This window comes from Oncorhynchus mykiss, chromosome 5 (assembly GCF_057628025.1).
Source record: "Oncorhynchus mykiss isolate SJ-2025 chromosome 5, ASM5762802v1, whole genome shotgun sequence".
Classification (NCBI taxonomy): Eukaryota; Metazoa; Chordata; class Actinopteri; order Salmoniformes; family Salmonidae; genus Oncorhynchus; species Oncorhynchus mykiss.
In genome coordinates this window covers 54,273,766-54,294,062 of record NC_143026.1, presented here as the reverse complement: position 1 = coordinate 54,294,062, position 20,297 = coordinate 54,273,766, and the positions used below count along the sequence as shown (strand labels likewise).

At 43.3% G+C, this 20,297-nt stretch overlaps 1 protein-coding gene across 6 annotated transcripts in view; it reads left to right on the top strand.

Annotated features, from left to right (window-relative positions):
- Positions 1–20,297, top strand: part of ptprsa (protein tyrosine phosphatase receptor type Sa) — a 282,965-nt gene that overhangs the window by 44,791 nt on the left and 217,877 nt on the right. For all 6 annotated transcript variants that reach the window (XM_090235173.1, XM_090235172.1, XM_090235167.1 and 3 more), the window contains exon 2: positions 10,908–10,991. The gene's annotated coding sequence lies outside the window, so the exon portion shown is untranslated. The remainder of the gene's footprint in view (positions 1–10,907; positions 10,992–20,297) is intronic.

Genomic DNA, 20,297 nt, shown 5'->3' with positions numbered 1-20,297 from the left:
AACAATGTTTGCCCATTATTATTTTTTTAATTCTTCAACCTCTGTTGAATGCTTGATGCTAATGCTTGAAAATATGAAGAATGGTACTCCCCAAACATAGATTTTCCCCAAACAGATTTTCCCCAAACATACCACTTCATATTCAGGACAAAAAGTACATTTCTTTGCCACATTTTTGGCAGTATTACTTTGTTGTAAACAGGATGCACAAGCTTTCTTCTTTTCACTCTGTCATTTAGGTTTGTAATTTTGGAGTAATTACAAAGGTGTTGATCCATTCTCAGTTTTCTCATATCACAACCATTAAACTCTGTAACTGTTTTAAAACCACCATTGACCTATTAGTGAAATCCCTGAGCAGTTCCCTTCCTCTCCAGCAAAGGAGTTAAAAAGGAGGCCTTTGTCTTTGCAGTGACTGGGTGTATTGATACACCATCCAAAGCCTAATTAATAACTTCACCATGCTCAAAGGGAGATTCTTTTTTTTTTTTAATCACATGTACTAATCTGTGCCCTTCTTTGCAATGCATTGAAAAACCTCCTTGGTCTTTGTGGTTGAATCTGTGTTTGAAATTCACTGCTCTACTGAGGATCCCTACAGATAATTGTATTTATGGGGTACAGAGATGAGGTAAAAAAAAAATCATGTTAACCACTATTATTGAACACAGAATGAGTCCATGCAACTTATTATGTAATTTGTTAACTTATTTAGGCTTGCCATGACAAAGGGGTTGAATACTTATTGACTCTAATTTGCATATTCATAATGATTTTGCAGCAAATTTACAGCAAACAGTAGAATGTTCACCACAAGTTTCCCAGAATTGTTTGCCAGAACTTCACAAATCGTCGCAAATTTGTCACAACAGTGTGCCGCAAAACAAATTTTCTTGTGAAAATTTACCGCCAATTGGCCAAATATTTGCAACAACTGTTTGCCAGGAGCCTGTTTCTGAAGTAAGGGAAAGTGATACATAGGCTGTGTGTCGCACCCATGCATCAATCTATGCAACAAGATTTTTTAAATCCCTGTAAAAATCTGTCAGTTTAAGCAAGTGATATCTGGCTTTTTGCATGGGGCATGGGGCGTCTCAATCCAAGGCATCTGCTTATGTCGGCCTTCAGCATCTGCGGTGGAAGGTGGCCGAGCTGCAGTGGTGTTTGTCTCACAAAAACGTCTGTAGCGTCCGACCAGCTTGACAAACTAATATGACCCACTATATAGAAAAATTAGACTCTCAAAAACATGATAGTGTTCTCCATCTTGCCCTATGACCCCCTCAAGCCCCACGGGACTCGTCTGAAAGTAACCAGTACTGGTAAAACAAACAAAAAAATGAATGGAAGTATGGATGTAGTTTTGTGTCCCCCAAAAAAACAATATGTCCTTAGCTTTTTTATATGCCCCTAGATATACTGGAGGAAAGACACTTCAAAACCTTATTACTTATTTTGTCTTGCCATTTATGAATGTTATTCAATTTGTTTATGGAGGATTTTAATGTGAATTAATTGATTTGCTGAGGTTGTATCAGAACTTTTTGGTGGACTCTTTGAATGAGTATGTGTATGTGACTGCATTTTGCTTGGTTGGCCTCAGCTTCAGCTCAGTACTTATGATAGTTCTCTTTGTCATGAACGATCCCCTTCTTCGTTCTATCCCTTCTATCTTCATTTTACCCCTTGTCCTTGTGCTTTTAATACTACCTCGGTGAGGCTGTGCATTTTTAAACATGGCACTCTCTAAAGGGACCGTCTAAAATCTCCTCTCTGCTCCAGGCAGACAGGAGAACAATTAAGTCAGGAGCACTGCCTCGTTTCTGTCCGAGTAATAGGCCCAGTGGTGGCACTTTATTGAAATTCGCCAGACATTTCAAGAAGACGACGGAAAGGAAAGGGGGTTTAAAAATAAAGATGGCACTAAGATCAATTACGGCTGGAGTATATTGTGGCACATTTTCCTCTCGTGGATGGGCCTCTCGCTGAGTAGCGGCGAGTCTGGCGACTGGTGTCATTACTCAGAGGGTCGGCGTGACACGACGCTGATGGAATATCGGGCATCCCTCCCCTCCCGACCACACTGCTTGAAGTTACTCTGGGCCACCTTGCTAAATGGGTTTACATTTTTAATTTGCTGCTCTGGAACCGAGATCACATCTTTGGAGGATAGTGTAGATGTCATTTATCTAAACTCCCAGCTGTTGTTCACCCCAGGGCTTCATGTGTAGGCTTGGCGGAGAGGAGAGGCCATTTGGAATGTATATGAAGTCCAATGTCTCTAATATAACATCCCCAAAAATATTTTACTTTCCATGTTTTGGCCAATATAATACCTGCTCCTCTTATGGACCTACCTAAAGTATTTATAGAAGGAAGCACATTTTAAGTGGGTAAAAATGGGCATCCCGAGTGTCAGATTGGCCTACAGCATACTTACCGCAAGCTGTCTCAACCCAATGAACCTAGAACTCTAAGTCTCAACTTCTCATCTCTTAAAACAACTAATTTCATGTGAGTACAGTGCAGTGCACAACTTACAGTAAACTTCCCTTGATCGACCAAACGCCCCCCCCCCCACACACACACACACAGTTTGTCACTCCAATCACTATAGTCCCTATTAATGCTGATGTGTGTGGGTGCTTTATTTACTGAGCCAGCAGTTGCGCACATGCAATGGCCTGCAGTAATTTATAACATTTGCCATAAAAGCCGCCACTTATCCACAGTGGGGAGGCTGGTTAGAGTGTGGATGGGTGTGGAGGGTGGTGGTGCGCTATCATGCAGCTCATCCTTAATGAGTGCGGATTAGAGGGGATGATCCAGGCTTTGCAAACCCCTGGTCCAGGGCTGGGGAGGTCAAAGTTCTCGGAAGCTTCGGAATTCCATGCCACACAAATACGGCAACAGTAGATAATAGTAATAATGAACTAAACTACTTCACCCCCCTCCCCCTCCCATCGCCACCCCCCCCCCCCCCCCCCCCTTCCCAGAACCCACCCACTACCCCCTGCTGCCAATCGCCATGCCACACCAGCCCTACCCCCTCCCTCAATGACGACGGGCGTACTAAGCACTGATTATATTTCTCCAAAGCAATTTGTTTATTCATTTAATTATTTGCCGAGTCGTCACGTGTGAGAAGATGACAAATAACGTTTGGAAATGGGACTTTCCACTGGTCTGTTCAACTAACTGTCAATATTTGCAAGCATCTATTAAATACGAGTGACTTATGTCCCAATTTCATCCACAGGGCAAGTTTACAGGCTTGTTTCTTGGTCCCCTCGATCCCATTTGATGGGTGCCATTGTTTTTACCAAACAGCGAATCTTGAGATTTATGGGCCGATGTGAAGACGTAGTGATATCTTGGCTTTCCTCAGAGAAATATGGGATACCTTTAACATAGGCTACAGAACAGCCATACAAAACTTCTTCCACAATATGAGAGAAAAAGAGGAAGGGAGAGAGATGACGTAAATGGAGAGAGATAGATGGAGATGGATAGATGGATAAAGAGAATGCCGCAAGCTGGACCCAACAGTCTGAGCAGTCATAAACATGTGTGAGTAAGTGTGTGTGTGTGTGTGTGTGTGTGTGTGTGTGTGTGTGTGTGTGTGTGTGTGTGTGTGTGTGTGTGTGTGTGTGTGTGTGTGTGTGTGTGTGTCTGTGTCTGTGTCTGTGTCTGTGTGTCTGTGTGTGTCTATGAGAGAGAGAGAGAGAGAGAGAGAGAAAGAGAGCGAGAGAGAGAGAGATGATTTATAGTAATTAATCCTCTGCTGTGTCCAGTCCCCCTGGCCGAGGGACACATCTGTGACCAAATAATGCTTCCAATCCAATGTCACCAGCCTCTCACTGAAGGGCATCAGCAGATTTACTAGACAGATCGTTCCATATGATTTCAATCACTTTCTGACTGCATCCCATTTTGATTTGAAGGAAACCTTCCATATGTGTTTACCTATGGTAGAAGTGGTCAGAAAGTGACTTTTTGGACCTGAATACCAAAACATTCAGGAGATTGAGGTGATCAAAGTTGATCCATTTTGCATACCCCACCATGAGACATGTCTTCATCACTGAAAAATAAAAAAGTTGAGTTTGATAACATTTGAAAGCTTACAAAGGTGTTTGAAATTGTTTTATGATTTATACAAACCTAACCCCAGTTAACACAGTCATTCAAGGGACCAGACTCCTCCTAGGTAGGAGGCTACTTCGGGGATAGTTTAGCATTGTGAAAGACATCACCACCAGATTCAATAACATAAGTTATTGTGATATTAGGAATATCTAACTCCAGTCTGTCTGGCGTTGTGATTGTGATTTAGTGAACAGGGGGGGGAAACTGCCGAGACTTTAGTCGGGCAGGTCCTCTAATTGAAACGCCACTCCCACCCCAATTCCCAGAAGCATCTACAGGAGAAGGGGAAATGCTGAGGCCAACTACGGCAGACAGACAGACACAGCAGTAATTATTGTTTGGGAATTCGCTGAGAGTCAGCTAACATAATGGGCACTGTTGCGTTTATCGGCGCAAAACAGACCCCCTAATGAAACTTGAATCATAGTGGCTGCCGTGGAGTGGCTCGTCAGTCTGTGGGAGATGTTCCACAGAAACAAAACATACAGGGCTGTGTGATTGTTCAGGCCTTCTGTTGCTTATAATGGGATTCGCTAGAAGGGCGATCTGTATGTGAGGATATGGAGGCGGTGGGGTGGAGGATTGTGTGTGTGTGTGTGTGTGTGTGTGTGTGTGTGTGTGTGTGTGTGTGTGTGTGTGTGTGTGTGCGCGTCTAATTTTTTGAGTGATCAGGAGAGTTCAAGGCAACGCTGTTTGGGCTGCCGTTTGAGTTGCATCACATACAAAGAAATACATATTATTGAAATGACATTGAACCAAACCTGACCCCAACTGATGGCCTAGCTATTTGTTTTAGTGCATGGATGCTGGATGGATCCTGAAACAGAGCTGCCCATTTGTTGAACGGGGGGGACACACCACTTTGAACAACAGGTGGCATTTCAGACGAAGCCATTGCATCATTTAAATAAGTCATGAGGTAATTCAACACGTTCCTTCCTAACAGCCTTCCTAACTGGTTGCAAAATACCCATGAGTGTCTGGAAAATAATTTATGATAAACATGTAAATGATAGTATGGAACGACTTTACAATAAGGGCACATCAACTAATGCTTATTAATATCTAGACTGTAAACTCTCCTTCCAGACTCATATCAAACATCTCCAATCCAAAATCAAATCTAGAATCGGCTTTCTATTTCGCAACAAAGCCTCCTTCACTCACGCCGCCAAATTTACCCTAGTAAAACTGACTATCCTACCGATCCTCGACTTCGGCGATGTCATCTACAAAATGGCTTCCAATACTCTACTCAGCAAACTGGATGCAGTTTATCACAGTGCCATCCGCATTGTTACTAAAGCACTTTATACCACCCACCACTGCAACCTGTATGCTCTAGTCGGCTGGCCCTCGCTACATATTCGTCGCCAGACCCACTGGCTCCAGGTCATCTACAAGTCCATGCTAGGTAAAGCTCCGTCTTATCTCAGTTCACTGGTCATGATGGCAACTCCCACCCGTAGCACGCGCTCCAGCAGGTGTATCTCACTGATTATCCCTAAAGCCAATACCTCATTTGGCCGCCTTTCCTTCCAGTTCTCTGCTGCCTGTGACTGGAACGAATTGCAAAAATCGTTGAAGTTGGAGACTTTTATCTCCCTCACCAACTTTAAACATCTGCTATCTGAGCAGCTAACCGATCGCTGCAGTTGTACATAGTCCATCGGTAAATAGCCCACCCAATTTACCTACCTCATCCCCATACTGTTTTTATTTATTTACTTTTCTGCTCTTTTGCACGTTAGTATCTCTACCTGCACATGACCGACCATCTAATCATTTATCACTCCAGTGTTAATCTGCTAAATTGTAATTATTCGTCTACCTCCTCATGCCTTTTGCACACAATGTATATAGACTATTTTTTTTTTTTAAATGTTAAATTTTTTTTCCTCTTTTTTTCTTCTGTGTTATTGACTTGTTTATTGTTTACTCCATGTGTAACTCTGTGTTGCTGTCTGTTCACACTGCTATGCTTTATCTTGGCCAGGTCGCAGTTGTAAATGAGAACTTGTTCTCAACTAGCCTACCTGGTTAAATAAAGGTGAAATAAAAAAAAAATTAAAAAATAAAAATAAATATAGCCTCATTGTAAAGTGTAACAGATTATACGTTAATCACTTTCTGGAACCTGTGTGACGGACTTGCTAGAGTGTTATTTTGGACGTAGCTCCACATTTAAAGGATAAAAACAGACTTTTCATTATTTGTCAACTGTAAGATACAGGTTTTCCTGCCTTCAGAAAGTATTCATACCCATTGACTTATTATGTTACAGCCTGAATTCAAAATTGATTGAATAGATTTTTGTTTGCATCCATCTGCACACCACACAACAAATGACAAAGTGGAAACACGTTTTTAGAAATGCACATGTATTTATTTAAATGTAAATAAACCAGAAATATCTCATTCACATAAATGTTCACACCCCTGAGTCAATACATGTTAGGATCCCCTTTGGCAGTGACTACAGCTGAGAGTCTTTTTGGGTGACTCTCTAAACACTTTGCACATTGGATTGTACAATATTTCCACATTAAAAAAATGTTAAATTGGTTGTTGATCATTGCTAAAAAGCCATTTTCAAGTCTTGCCATAGATTTTCAAGCCAATTTAAATTTACTAGGCCACTCAGGAACATCTAATCCGGTGCGTATTTGGCCCTGTGTTTCTGGTTATTGTCCTGATGAAAGGTGAATTTGTCTCCCAGTGTCTGTTGGAAAGCAGACTGAACCAGGTTTTCCTCTAGGATTTTGCCTGTGCTTAGCACTATTCCATTTATCCCCCCCCCCCTCCTCCTAGTCCTTGCTGGTGACAAGCATACCCATAACATGACGCAGCCACCACCATGCTTGGAAATATGAAGGGTGGTACTCAGTGGTGTGTTGTATTGGATTTGTATTCAGGACATTAAGTTAATTTCTTTGCCACACTTTTTGCAGTTTTACTTTAGTGCCTTCCTGCAAACATGATGCATGTTTTTGGAATAATTTTGTTCTCAGCAGGCTTCCTTCTTTTCACTCTGTCATGTTGGTTAGTATTGTGGACTAACTACAATGTTGTTGATCCATCCTCAGTTTTCTCCTATCACAGCCATTAAACTCTGCAACTGTTTTAAAGTCACCATTAGCCTCATGGTGAAATCCCTGAACGGTTTCCTTCCTCTCTGACAACTGGGTAAGAAAAGACACCTGTATCTTTTTAGTGACTGGGTGTATTGATACACCATCCAAAGTGTAATTAATAACTTCACCATGCTCAAAGGGATATTCAGTGTCTGTTTTTCTACCGTTAGGAACCCTTCTTTGCGAGGCATTGGAAAACCTCCCTGTTGTTTCTGTTTGAATCGTTTGATATTCCCTGCTCGACTGAGGGACCTTACAGATAATTGTATGTGTGGGGTACAGAGATGAGGTAGTCATTCAAAAATCACATTAAACACTATTATTGCAGACAGAGTTAGTCCATGAAACGTATTTTGTGACTTGTACATTTTTACTCGTTAAATTTATTATTTTTTTTACTCAATACTTATTGACACAAAACATTTTAGATTATCATTTTTTTCTACATTTTTACACATTTCTAAAAACAGAATTCCACTTTGACATTATGGGGTATTGTGTGTAAACCAGTGACTTAAAATATCAATGTAATCCACTTCAAATTCAGGCTACAACACAACCAAATGTGGAAAAAGTCAAGGGGTGTGAATGCTGTACTTTCTGAAAGCCCTGTAGTTCATCATCTCATGCCCGAAGGCCTTGGCGGACTCCTCAGCGCTCCATTCTTCCAATGCCATTGAATTATCATCTACAATCTGCATTAAATGTTTTTTCTCTTTTTCATCTCATTTTACTCAACAGGATTACACCGCTGATGTATCTCCTAAGCCATGTAATATTTACTGTTTGCATTCATAGGGTGCTGTTTCTATTTATTTTCGATAACATAATTTCACCTATATATCGAAATAAAAAGAGAAAGGGGATGAGTGAGTGACTGACCTTCCGCCCGCCGGTAGACAGTGGACGACTGCCAAGAGCACAGATCCTCTATCTGTCCAATATATTAGAGGAGCTTAGGTGAGCTCCCCCCCTCCCCAACCCCTTCCCTAACCCCCCGGCTCCGTGGCAGAGGCCCAGGTTTAATTGCTGTGGGTCACAACAATCACTTTTTGCCCTCAGAACATTGAAGAAGGGAGGGGGGGTTGGAGAGGGGGGAGGGGCGGGGGGACGACAGGGTCACACAAGGTGATAGGTGTGGTGAGACCGGGAAGTGGGGGGTGACGGAGGTTGCTATGGTTATGTCCTTTTCCAGTCAAAAGACTTTCGGTGTGTGCGAGTGCATGCATGTGTGTGTGGTGGAGGAACCTCATTTGGAGAGACAGGGGGCACACCCACCCAAACACCAAATACAGTGCAGAATGCAGACACCGAGGCTTAAGCTGGTGGTGCTATTTCATTCGTCCAATATATTCAACCCACTAGTAAAGGTGGGTTTTTTACTTTACAAGTACAACACTTGTTGACAGAGACACATTTCTTGAATAGGTCAGACATTTGTGGTGTTTGTATTTTGGCCCATGTGCTAAATCTGATAATATACACAGTGTACAACATATTCTGGACACCTGCTCTTTCCATGACATAGACTGACCAGGTGAATCCAGGTGAAAGCTATGATCCCTTATTGATGTCACTTGTTAAAGCCACTTCAATCAGTATCGATGAAGGGGAGGAGACGGGTTAAAGAATGATTTTTAAGCCTGAAGACAATTGAGACATTGATTGTGTGTGCGTGCCATTCAGAGGGTGAATGGGCAAGACGCAAGTGCCTTCGTGTCAAGAGCTGCAACACTGCTGGGTTTTTCAACAGTGTCCCGTGTGTATCAAGAATGTTCCACCACCCGAAGAACATCCAACCAACTTGACACTACTGTGGGAAGCATTGGAGTCGACATGGGCCAACATCCCTGTGGCACACTTTCGACACCTTGTAGAGTCCATGCCCTGACGAATTGAGGCGGTTCTGAGGGCAACTGAATATGAGGACTGTGTTCTTAATGTTTTGTACACTCATTGTATATAATTATATAATACATGCCATTCAGCAGACGCATTTTACATATGGGTCGTCCCGGGAATCAAGCCCACTACACTGGTGTTACAAGCGCCATGCTCTACCAACTGAGCTACAAAAGGACTCAAACGCCTTTGCCTCACTACACCAATCATGTCACAGTACTGGAGAAAGAAAAACAGAGTGAGAAAATCACAGGATGCAGGCTCTACTGAGATGTCTTTTCATCCGCGTTCCACCATCTCCCAATTTACTGTGCACCATGATGCTTGGCCATCTGTCTCAGCGGTGACTAAACTTCATGCCAATATGTTGCAGGGTCATGAGAAAACAAACCGGAGAGCTCTTTCCTCATGGGTGGAGATGCGGCCTCGCCCTCGTTTCATACCAAAATGTGAGGATACAGCACTGCTTTAGCCGTAGCGTTAGCCATAGCGTTAGCCTAGCGTTAGCCTCTGTGCATTGTTAGCAGGGACATAAGAGAGGGGAGCAGCAGTAGTGCAACACCGTGTGCAGAGAAGAAATGCCATACATTAAACAAATTCCCTTTGCGCTTCTCTTGGCAGCAGATTAGCTGCAAAGGGGAGGACACACTGGAGCCCAGATTTCCATACCCCCTCCATGCACACATGTGTACACACACACACATATACACACACATACACACACTCTTTCACACACAGATACTCTCTCATTCTCTCTCTGTCTCTCTCTTGCTCTCTTTATCTCTCTCTCACACACACACACACACACACACACACTGTACATACCCCCCTCCGCGTCCTCCTCCCTGTGCCCCAGCCCAGCTCCACTGGGGACTAGGCACAACCCCTTTTAGCTGTTATGATTGGCCGGGCTGGAATTCAAGCGGCAGTCAGGATGAGGAATCATGTCTCCCTGCTGGCTGGTTGTCGTGGTAACGATGGGGTTGCTGGGGGGCCTGTCTATGAACTGAGCTGAGAGAACAAGGAAGAGAATGAGGGAGGGAGGGGACAAAGGGCGGTGTAAGAGAAATCGAGGGAGGAGAAAGTCCTTTTCCGCTCAGTGTTGCTCAGTCATAATGCAACCCTGGAACACACAAGGTGTCAGGCTGGCATGTATAATATACACCTTTTCATAATCATATTACTACAGTATTCATGGTAATGTCTTATAAGAGTGATCCTGGGGCCTTTTTTAATGATGAGATACTCTGACCTTTGGTAAAGATAACCCCTCTCCCCCCGGTGAGCGAAGCATCCACAACACACACACACACAAGACTGTGGTGGAGGTGTGTGTGTGTGACATAGGAGAGAGAGAGAGATGAACTTGCCAAGCACGCATGCATAGTCAAATGTACACACTCGCGCGCATACATACAGGCTACGTGTCCATGTGCACACACATGGACACGTACACACACGTACACACACTCTGGCCAGGCCCTCATTATGGATTATATATATTTTTTTAAATGCAAGTGGAATTTAATGTAGATTCACACTCCAGCAATGTTCTCCAGCAATCAGCCTTGCCTCGTTCGAGCCCTGTGATTCGAACACCGAAGGGCAGGGGAAAAAAAGTGAAAATCATCTAGGCGCTAAGTTTCTCCACTCAAAGAGGCCGTTCATTTGGCAGTCCCTTTCATTAACATTTCTCTTTCATTTCTCCCTCTCTGGTTAAAGGTACACTTGAGCAAAAAGGAGAAGACAACGCCACTGAAACAACTGAAGATATGAAGCTAAAGGGCTTTTGAAAGCAAACGAGAGGTAAGTGGCTCTAAACTTTGCATGGCCCCGGGCCTCATCCATCTTGGTGGGAGGGGGAAGAAACGGCAGTTATAGTGGCCTAATTCTGTTCCAGCTCGAATTTCTCTAGGCCCCAAAAGAATCAATTGCACTTTCTACCTCAAAAACATTGCGTAAACACTCTCCAACTTTACAGCTGAGATTCCTATTAGGCCTATGTCTACCAGTATTACTGTACTTTAAAATTGTGCTATTACCACTATGGTACTATAGAATTAGAAATGCCAAAACCCCAACAATCATTACTTCTCAACCTACTAGAAGTACTATTACTACTACACTACTACATTTTTTAAATATTTGAGTATTTGCTGTGATATTATTAGCAGATTGGTAGTAGTAGTAGTAGTAGTAGTAACAACCTCTACTAGTCAACCATCAGTCCAATGATTTCCACCAATCAGATGTGTGTGTCTGTAGTAAGAGGTCAGAGTGCCACCACTCAGGTTAATTTCTCCCCTGTCTGCGCAGGCCATCCATCTGTATTGACAGCTGTGTCCAAAAGAGAGAACCATCATCCAACTGTCAGAGCAGGTTAATGTTGAGGAGCGTTGTTTACCCTCTGTAGTCCAGTCTACCTGCCTGCACATTCCTCTCGGTGCTCAGGGTTTCATTTCCCTAGGTTGGCAGACACCAACTCTCCAGTATTCACTGCTTCCTTCTGGGTATTACCTCGGTTTTTGACTACTGACAAATGACATTATCTTCCTACTTTCAACACTGATGGAAATCTTCTATTTACGCACGTGATCTTACATTTACCCATCGTTTAAGTTGGAGGGCATTAACTTTTTACTTTCGATATGCACTGCTTCCGTCTGGGCAATATCTTAGCTACCTGTGTTTTTGAATATTGACAAATCTCATTGACATCAACTTTAACATATAACATACTTTATCCACTGTATTTATTTATTTTATTTTACCTTTATTTAACCAGGCAAGTCAGTTAAGAACAAATTCTTATTTTCAATGACGGCCTGGGAACAGGGGACACAGAAGAAAATGGACTTCCGCACTTTGTTAGGGATGTCAGCACTACCGTACAGTTAGCAACTAGGCAGACAGATGGTTTCTTGGTGTCAGCACTAGCAGGCCATTCTCCAACACTGTCTTAAGGCTCACAAGCAGCCGTATTAATAGCCGCATTCAGCATGTTGAGGGAGATGATACTTAGGCCCTCGATGACCTGCTTTCGTTTAACTGTGAAAGTGGAGAACAGAGAAGTGCCACATCTGGACCCTCCGGAGCAGCAGCAGCACTCAATGTGGGAGAGACTGGGAGCTTAGGCTCGAATGGGCAATTCTTTAAGGGCTATGCACCGGAATGAACAAGGAGTACTACCTACCATTGGGTGGGCTTTAGTATGGATAGAAGTGAAAGAGCAGTGCTCATGAGGGCATGTTCATCTTTACTACTAGCATTGGGTCGGACGGCGGCGCTCTGTTTTAGCAGCAGCTAGCATGGCGGCCTTGTTTGATAGTCTGTTTTTTTTTTTATTGAATTTTTTACCGTTATTTAACCAGGCAAGTCAGTTAAGAACAAATTCTTATTTTCAATGATGGCCTAGGAACAGTGGGTTAACTGCCTGTTCAGGGGCAGAACGACAGATACCTTGTCAGCTCGGGGATTTGAACTTGCAACCTTTTGGTTACTAGTCCAAAACCCTAACCACTAGGCTACCCTGCCACCCCAATGTGCCAGGCCAGCTGCCCTGTGCAATAGGAAATAAACTACCATTATTCAATTATGAACGCTCCAATTATTTACAGCTGTGTTTAAAGAAATGTAAATTAACCTCAAGTCTTGAGGTAATGAATTTGATTCCTCCGGCGTATATAATTTCATGCTATTTGGGAATCAAAAGGCGTATTTTCTTTTTTAGATGTTCCCCCCACCAGTAATGCACATCCAGCTTAAGCAGTGTGTCGCATTTTAAAAGAGGATCATTCATATTGTTTGGTGAATATTTGTACACATTCCAAGGCGTTACATGAGTTTGTTTGTTTGTCTGTTCGTTAAGGGCTTTGTGTTGTGCGTATCCCATTTTGGAAACCAGCCAGGATTCATGACGGTTATTCAATTCAACCCAACTGTTAATTTCACAAATGACAACCATTTTGTATGGCTCCTAACCTCACATTAGCATGAGTCCCTGGAATTCAAACCACCTTAAACTTTACCACTGCACAAAAAAACTAACAAAAAACTACTTTCTCAGGCCACCGCAGTACACTTTCACACATCTTTTCCCGAGTTGACAGACAAACAAAGAGAAATGGTTGGCAATGGTGGGTATAGCCTATACGGTCAAATCTAGTTTGGAGATGCTATCATTTAGCATTTTATTAACAAAGCCGGACCAGTTGTGCGTTGCTCGAGGGCCCGGCCTACAAAATCCTGAGACAGGCAGAGCGAATGGTCTGCGGCTCAGACTTGCCAGCCTCAATTAGCCCTGGTTGAGAGCACAGTGCTGTGTTGGCTGAATCCATTCTCTGCCTGGGTCGGGCCACAGTGTAAACACTGCTCGGTAGAGCCATGCTCTCTGAGGCAGCCATGTTGTTTTCATCGATCCCTTTCCGTTGGTGTTGTCTCCAGGCTCTAGCTATGTCCTTGTGTTGGTGTCGTACTTGTCTTGGTGTTTCGGGATGTGTTTTCACAGTTTATGAGTGTACATGCATGTGCACTGTTAAACAGTTTATATTTACATTCAAACCTGTCTCATTCTCACATACCCGCATGAAAAATACGATAGTATACTATCGTTAAATACTATAGTAGACTTTACTGTAGTATTTACTGTTTTTTTGCGGACATGACTGTACTATACTGTAGTTTTTACAGTTCACTATAGTCTAAAACATGTAGTAAAAATTACTGTAGTTATACTATAGTAATTACTGTAGAATTTTTGTGGACTGTAGTATATTGTAGTATTTACTGTAGTGTTTTTGCAGACATTACTGTAGTATTTAATATAGTGTTTTGTTTTATTATCTTTAACATAGCAGTGGGGGATTTGGTTGAGGTATACTACAATGTGAAGTAAAGTATTCTACAGTTTACTACATAATTCTATAGTAAGTACTGTAGTGTTCTAGAGTAAACTGTAGTATCTTTTCATGTGGGTACACAGTGCAAGAACCCGAACGGGCAGGTCTAACCATGCACAGGCTGACCCCACTCTAGTCTGTCAGTGTGAGAGTAGAATCCCCCATAATGCCTCAGTCAGTGTCAGTGGTGAGCAGTGCTGTATTTGCTCTGCAGCAGCGGCGTTGTGCTGACCTCGTGAACCCATGTGTAAACAGAGTGCCGTGGCTCCCTCAGTCCAATATTCTCCCTGCACCAAATAAGAAAGACACAGCCAACCAGCCAGCCAGTTAGCCAAAGGTCTGGAGAGAAACAGCCCCTGGCTTCACTCATCACTCACAAAACAGTTCTCCTCTCATAGAGGTGTGGAAAGCTGACTGTTCTCTCTCTTTCTCTCTCTCACTCACTTACTCGTCTTCCTCTCTCTCTCCCTCTCCCTCTCTCTCTCTCTGCCTCTCCCTCACTTACACACCTCCCTCTTGCTCTCTCTCTCTCTTTCTTCCTCTAGCTCTTTCTCTCCACTTGTGGATTTCTCCATGGTATTCACACACTGGCAAATGGCAGTTGAGTTCAACAAAAGCTGAGGTGAAGAAAGGACTGAGATAGGCAGTGAGAACGAGGATGAGTCATTGAGAGAGAAAAATAGAGAGAGGGAGAGAGACAGAACAAGAAAGATAGAGGTAAACGTGTTTGATAGAGGTAAACGTGTTTGATTTCAGAAATGCACACAGTTAAAAGCTTCCTCTGTGCTGTTTAGTAATATGTCTGTCGATTATTTTCAACCACTTTCCTGGTGGGAGGGACCCATTTCCTCCACATAGACCACACTCCTTGTTCCACTGATGAGTGTTAGAGAGTGTTCGCTCTAGCTCCAGTTGTAACAAACCTGATGCAGCTGATCAACCAGCTAATTATTAGAAAATGGTGCGCTAATTTAGGGTTGGAGTGAAAAACTACAGGACGGTAGCTCTCCAGGAACAGGTTTGGACAGCTCTGCACTAACACAAAGAGGTCAGAACTGATCTCGACTCACAATACACCCCTATCTCCAAATCAAATGCCCAGTCACAGGCCCACAGTCAATATTAATAGAAAATCTAGCACAAATGACCCACCTCCCTTCATCGCTCCACACCCCCACCCATTCCGCTGCTTGTGTATCGAGGTAATGAATTCATAATCTCTAGCCGAGGCCTTTGTAGATCTCTATCGCCGTGGAGATAAGAGAAGCATCATTCTGCTCTAATAGCTGTCAGTCTGCCTCTCTTCTCTCTCTCTCCCTCTCTCCCTCTCTCCCTCTCTCCCTCCCTCCCTCCCTTTGTGTGTGTGTGTGTGTGTGTGTGCATCAGTGGAGGCTCCTCAGAGGAGGAAGGGGAGGACCATCCTACTCAGCGAATATCTGAAGAAGACAAAAATTGTGAAACAATAAAGAAGTTATCCTGTTTATATACAACTATGCTAAATATATTCCCGTCACTAAATAACTGAATAAAACACAATGAAGGTCTACAGTAGCCTCTAGGGTAGCACCATGGTATAGCCGGAGGACAGGTATTTTCCGTCCTCCTCTGGGTACATTGACTTCAATACAAAGCCTAGGAAGCTCAAGGTTCTCAACACCGTAGACTTACACAGTAATTGTGACGACTTTCAGAGGACAACCTATCAGAGCTCTTACGGTATGAACTAACATCCTTCCCATCCAATCAAAGGGTCAGAGAATGAATCTAGTACTGAAGGCATAAGCTACAGCTAGCTAGCACTGCAGTGCATAAAATGTGGTGAGTAGTTGACGCAAAGCGAGAGAAAGACAGTAGTTGAACCTTTTTAAACAAATTAAGGAGAAGCAACAGAGAGAGAATGAGAGAGAGAGAGAGAGAGAGAGAGAGAGAGAGAGAGAGAGAGAGAGAGAGAGAAAGTTGCCAGGACCACAAATACAAATTCCATCTAGACACCGTTGCCCTAGAGCACACAAAAAACAATACATACCTCGGCCTAAACATCAGTGCCACAGGTAACTTCCACAAAGGGCCTTCTATGCCATCAAAAGGAACATAAAATTCGACATACCAATTAGGATCTGGCTAAAAATAATGTGACAAACACCAAATTGAGACTCTGCATGCAGAATTCTGCAAAAATATCCTCCGTGTGCAAAGTAAAACACAAAATAGTGAACGCAGAGCAGAATAAGGCCGAAACCCGCTAATTTTCAAAATCCAGAAAAGAGCCTTTAAATTTTACAACCACCAAAAAGGAAGCGATTCACAAACCATAACAAAGCCATCACCTACATAGAGATGAACCTGGAGAAGAGCCCCCTAAGCAAGCTGGTCCTTGGGCTCTGTTCACAAACACAAGCAGACCCCACAGAGACTGTCTAGGTGTGCTTGGACCATGTTCGTTTGTTGGTGATGTGGACAACCTAGGAACCTAGGAGCTCTCAACATGCTCCACTACAGCCCAGTTGATGAGAATGGAGGCGTTCTCTGTCCTCTTTTTCCTGTAGTCCACAATCATCTCCTTTGTCTTGATCACAGCCAGGTCTCTGACCTTCTCCCTATAAGCTGTCTCGTCGTTGTCGGTAATCAGGCCTACCACTGTTGTGTCATCGGCAAACTTAATGATGGTGTTGGAGTCGTGCCTAGCCGTAAAGTCATGAGTGAACAGGTTAACAGGAGGGGACTGAGCACGCACCCCTGAGGGGCCCCTGTGTTGAGGATCAGTGTGGCGGATGTGTTGTTACCTACCCTTACCATCTGGGGGCGGCCCGTAAGGAAATCCAAGATCCAGTTGCAGAGGGATGTGTTTTGTCCCAGGGTTCGTAGCTTATTCATGTGCTTTGAGGGCACTATGGTGTTGAACGCTGAGCTGTAGTCAATGAATAGCATTCTCACATAGGTATTTATTTTGTCCAGGTGGGAAAGGGCAGTGTGGAGTGCAATAGAGATTGCATCATCTGTGGATCTGTTGGGGCGGTATGCGAATTGGAGTGGGTCTAGGGTTTCTGGGATAATGGTGTTGATGTGAGTCATGACCAGCCTTTCAAAGCACTTCATGGCTTCAGACGTGAGTGCTACGGGTCGGTAGTCATTTAGGCAGGTTACCTTAGTGTTCTTGGGCACAGGCGCTATGGTGGTCTGCTTAAAACATGTTGGTATTACAGACTTGGACAGGGAGAGGTTGAAAATGTCAGTGAAGACACTTGCCAGTTGGTCAGCGCATGCACGCAGTGCACGTCCTGGTAATCCGTCTGCCAAATGGAGTACGAGGCAGAGCTTTGTATGTGGAGTAAAGGTGGTCCAGAGTATTTTTCCCTCTGGTTGCAACAACAATGAGCTATATTCCGCCATAAGCAAATAAGAAAATGCTCACCCAGAGGTGACGCTCCTAGCAGCCGGGGACTTTAATGCAGGGAAACTTTTATCTGTTTTACCAAATTTCTATCAGCATGTTAACATTTAACATGCTGATAGAAATTTGGTAAAACAGATAAAAGTTTCCCTGCATTAAAGTCCCCGGCTGCTAGGAGCGTCACCTCTGGGTGAGCATTTTCTTATTTGCTTATGGCGGAATATAGCTCATTCAATGATATCTTAGTGCCTCAGTCTGTGGTGGTATGTAAACAGCTACGAAAAATACAGATCAAAAATCTCTAGGTAGATAGTGTGGTCTACAGCTTATCATGAGATACTCTACCTCAGGCGAGCAATAGCTTGAGATTTCCTTAGATATCGTGCACCAGCTGTTATTTACGAAAATACATAGTCCGCCGCCCCTTGTCTTACCAGACGCCGCTGTTCTATCCTGCCAGTACAGCGTTTAACCAGCCAGCTGTATGTTGATAGTGTCGTCATTCAGCTATGACTCCGTGAAGCATAAGATATTACAGTTTTGAATGTCCCGTTGGTTTTTTATTCTTCTGCATCGGTCATCTATTTTATTCTCCAAAGATAGCACGTTTGCTAGCAGAATGGAAGGAAGTGGAGGTTTATTCGATCACCTACGAATTCTCAGAAGGCAGCCCGCCCTCTGGCCCCCTTTTCTCTGCCTCTTTTTCATGCAAATCACAGGGATCTGGGCCTGTTCCCGAGAAAGCAGTATATCATTCGCGTCGGGCTCTTCAGACTTGTTCAAGGGAAAAAAGGATTCTACCAGTCCGTGGTGAGTAATCACAGTCCTGATGTCCAGAAGTTATTTTCGTCATAAGAGACGATAGTGGCAACATTATGTACAAAATAAGTACACAAATAAGTTACAAACAACTCAAATAAACAAACATAAAAGCACAATCGGTTGGGGACACGTAAAACGTTAGCCTTCTTCTCCAGTGCCGTTGTTACACAAGAAAAGACAGGCTATGTGCACACTGCCCACAAAATGAGGTGGAAACTGAGCTGCACTTCCTAACCTCCTGCCAAATGCATGACCATATTATTACAAAGCCAATTTTGATAAACTCCCATATCTACTGGGTGAAATACCATCAGCGAGACACCATTGTAAATAGAACCCATATTTATGTTTGCTTATTTTCCCTTGTGAACTTGAACTATTTGCACATATGACCTTTGAAATGTCTTTTGGAATTTTTGAGGGTTTGTTTGCTGTTAATGTTTTTATTGTTAATTTCACTTTTGTTTGTTATCTATTTCACTTGCTTTGGCAATGCTAACATATGTTTCCCATGTCAATAAATCCCTTATATTGAATTGAATAATTCAATCTAGATTTTCTCTTCTTAGTTTACCTTTCACTTACTTAGCTAATGCGGCTAATTTAACCTACTCGACAACCTAACTCAAAAAGAGAGGAATGCTATGTTAGCTAGCTGGCTGCCATTCAACACTGCAACTCTTCCAACTCAAGGTAAGCTTTCAGTTTTACTAATTTATTGCCACTGGGGCCTGCCGGTGTAATTGATAAACGGCTTGTTGTACACTGTACTGCATGATTGTACACATTGATTGGATTGTGGGTTTACTAACGTGTTAGTTCTAGTTTGTTGACTATAATGTTAATATATATGGTGACAACGGTGTAGGCTGTGTAGCGGTTAGCGCAGCATTTCCCAAACTCAGTCCTTGGGACCCCAAGGGGTGAACATTTTGTATTTTTCCCTAACACTACACAGCTAATTCAAATGATCCAAGATTGATAATTAGTTGATTTTTTGAATCAGCTGTGTCGTGCTAGGGCAAAAACCAAAACGTGCACCCCTTGAGGCCCGTTTTTAGCAGTTATGGTATGAAGGTTTGGCTAGGACAGGTTTTAGCACCTGGTCACAGACAGCTGTTATGCTGTGCACTAAAGTCCACAAGCGAAGGGAAAAGGTCAGAGGCGGAGAACTCGTAGATGTGAGAAAGAATTATACAATGAGCAAAGTGATGATGCTGTATGTAGCTGTGAACTGTGTGTGGGTGATCAGGGGTGTATTGATTCTACCGATTCGGTGGCTAAATGTTTCTTAAACAGAAGCAAATGCAACGAAATGGGGAGGGACCTACCTGAATTTGTCCTTTCACATTCTGCAACTGTTTGGACAAAAGGTTACACCCCAGATCAGCTAGACGGTATCACCTGTGCACCTACGTTATAAACTTTAATTTTGTAGGGCAAATTCATGCACACAAAAAAAGCGCCCTCCCTAATCTTGAATTGCACTGAGCGCCACTGGCGTGCCTGTGTGTGTGTGTGTGTGTGTGTGTGTGTGTGTGTGTGTGTGTGTGGAAACCAATCAAGCCATCAGCAGCAGCCCCAGTACTGCTCCCTCACAAAGCTACAGTCCTCAGCTCTCTGTGTGTCCATCCACCAAGATGAAAATGGTGCGAATTCCTCTAAAAAGATGAGAATATATTTGAGTGTTAAGTGTCGGGGAGAGGGAGCCCCTAAGGGACGTTTGGCTGGAAATAAATGTGTTTTGTACCTGGGGCCTTCTTCTTCTTCTTCTCCTAGACCTACCTGACAAACTCTCCATCACAGGGGGAGTAAATAGTGCCATATGAGGAACTCTAAGTAACTGAAGTTGCCAGCTGCCGCTGCCACCCCTCTGGGTGACACAGAGGAACAGAGGAGGAGGGGGACTGTAGAGCATCTTTCATTTTCCTGCACATGTGTTGTCACCTGAAAACAGAACAGGAGAGAATCTGAGCTACTTTCCCCCGAGTGGCGCAGCGG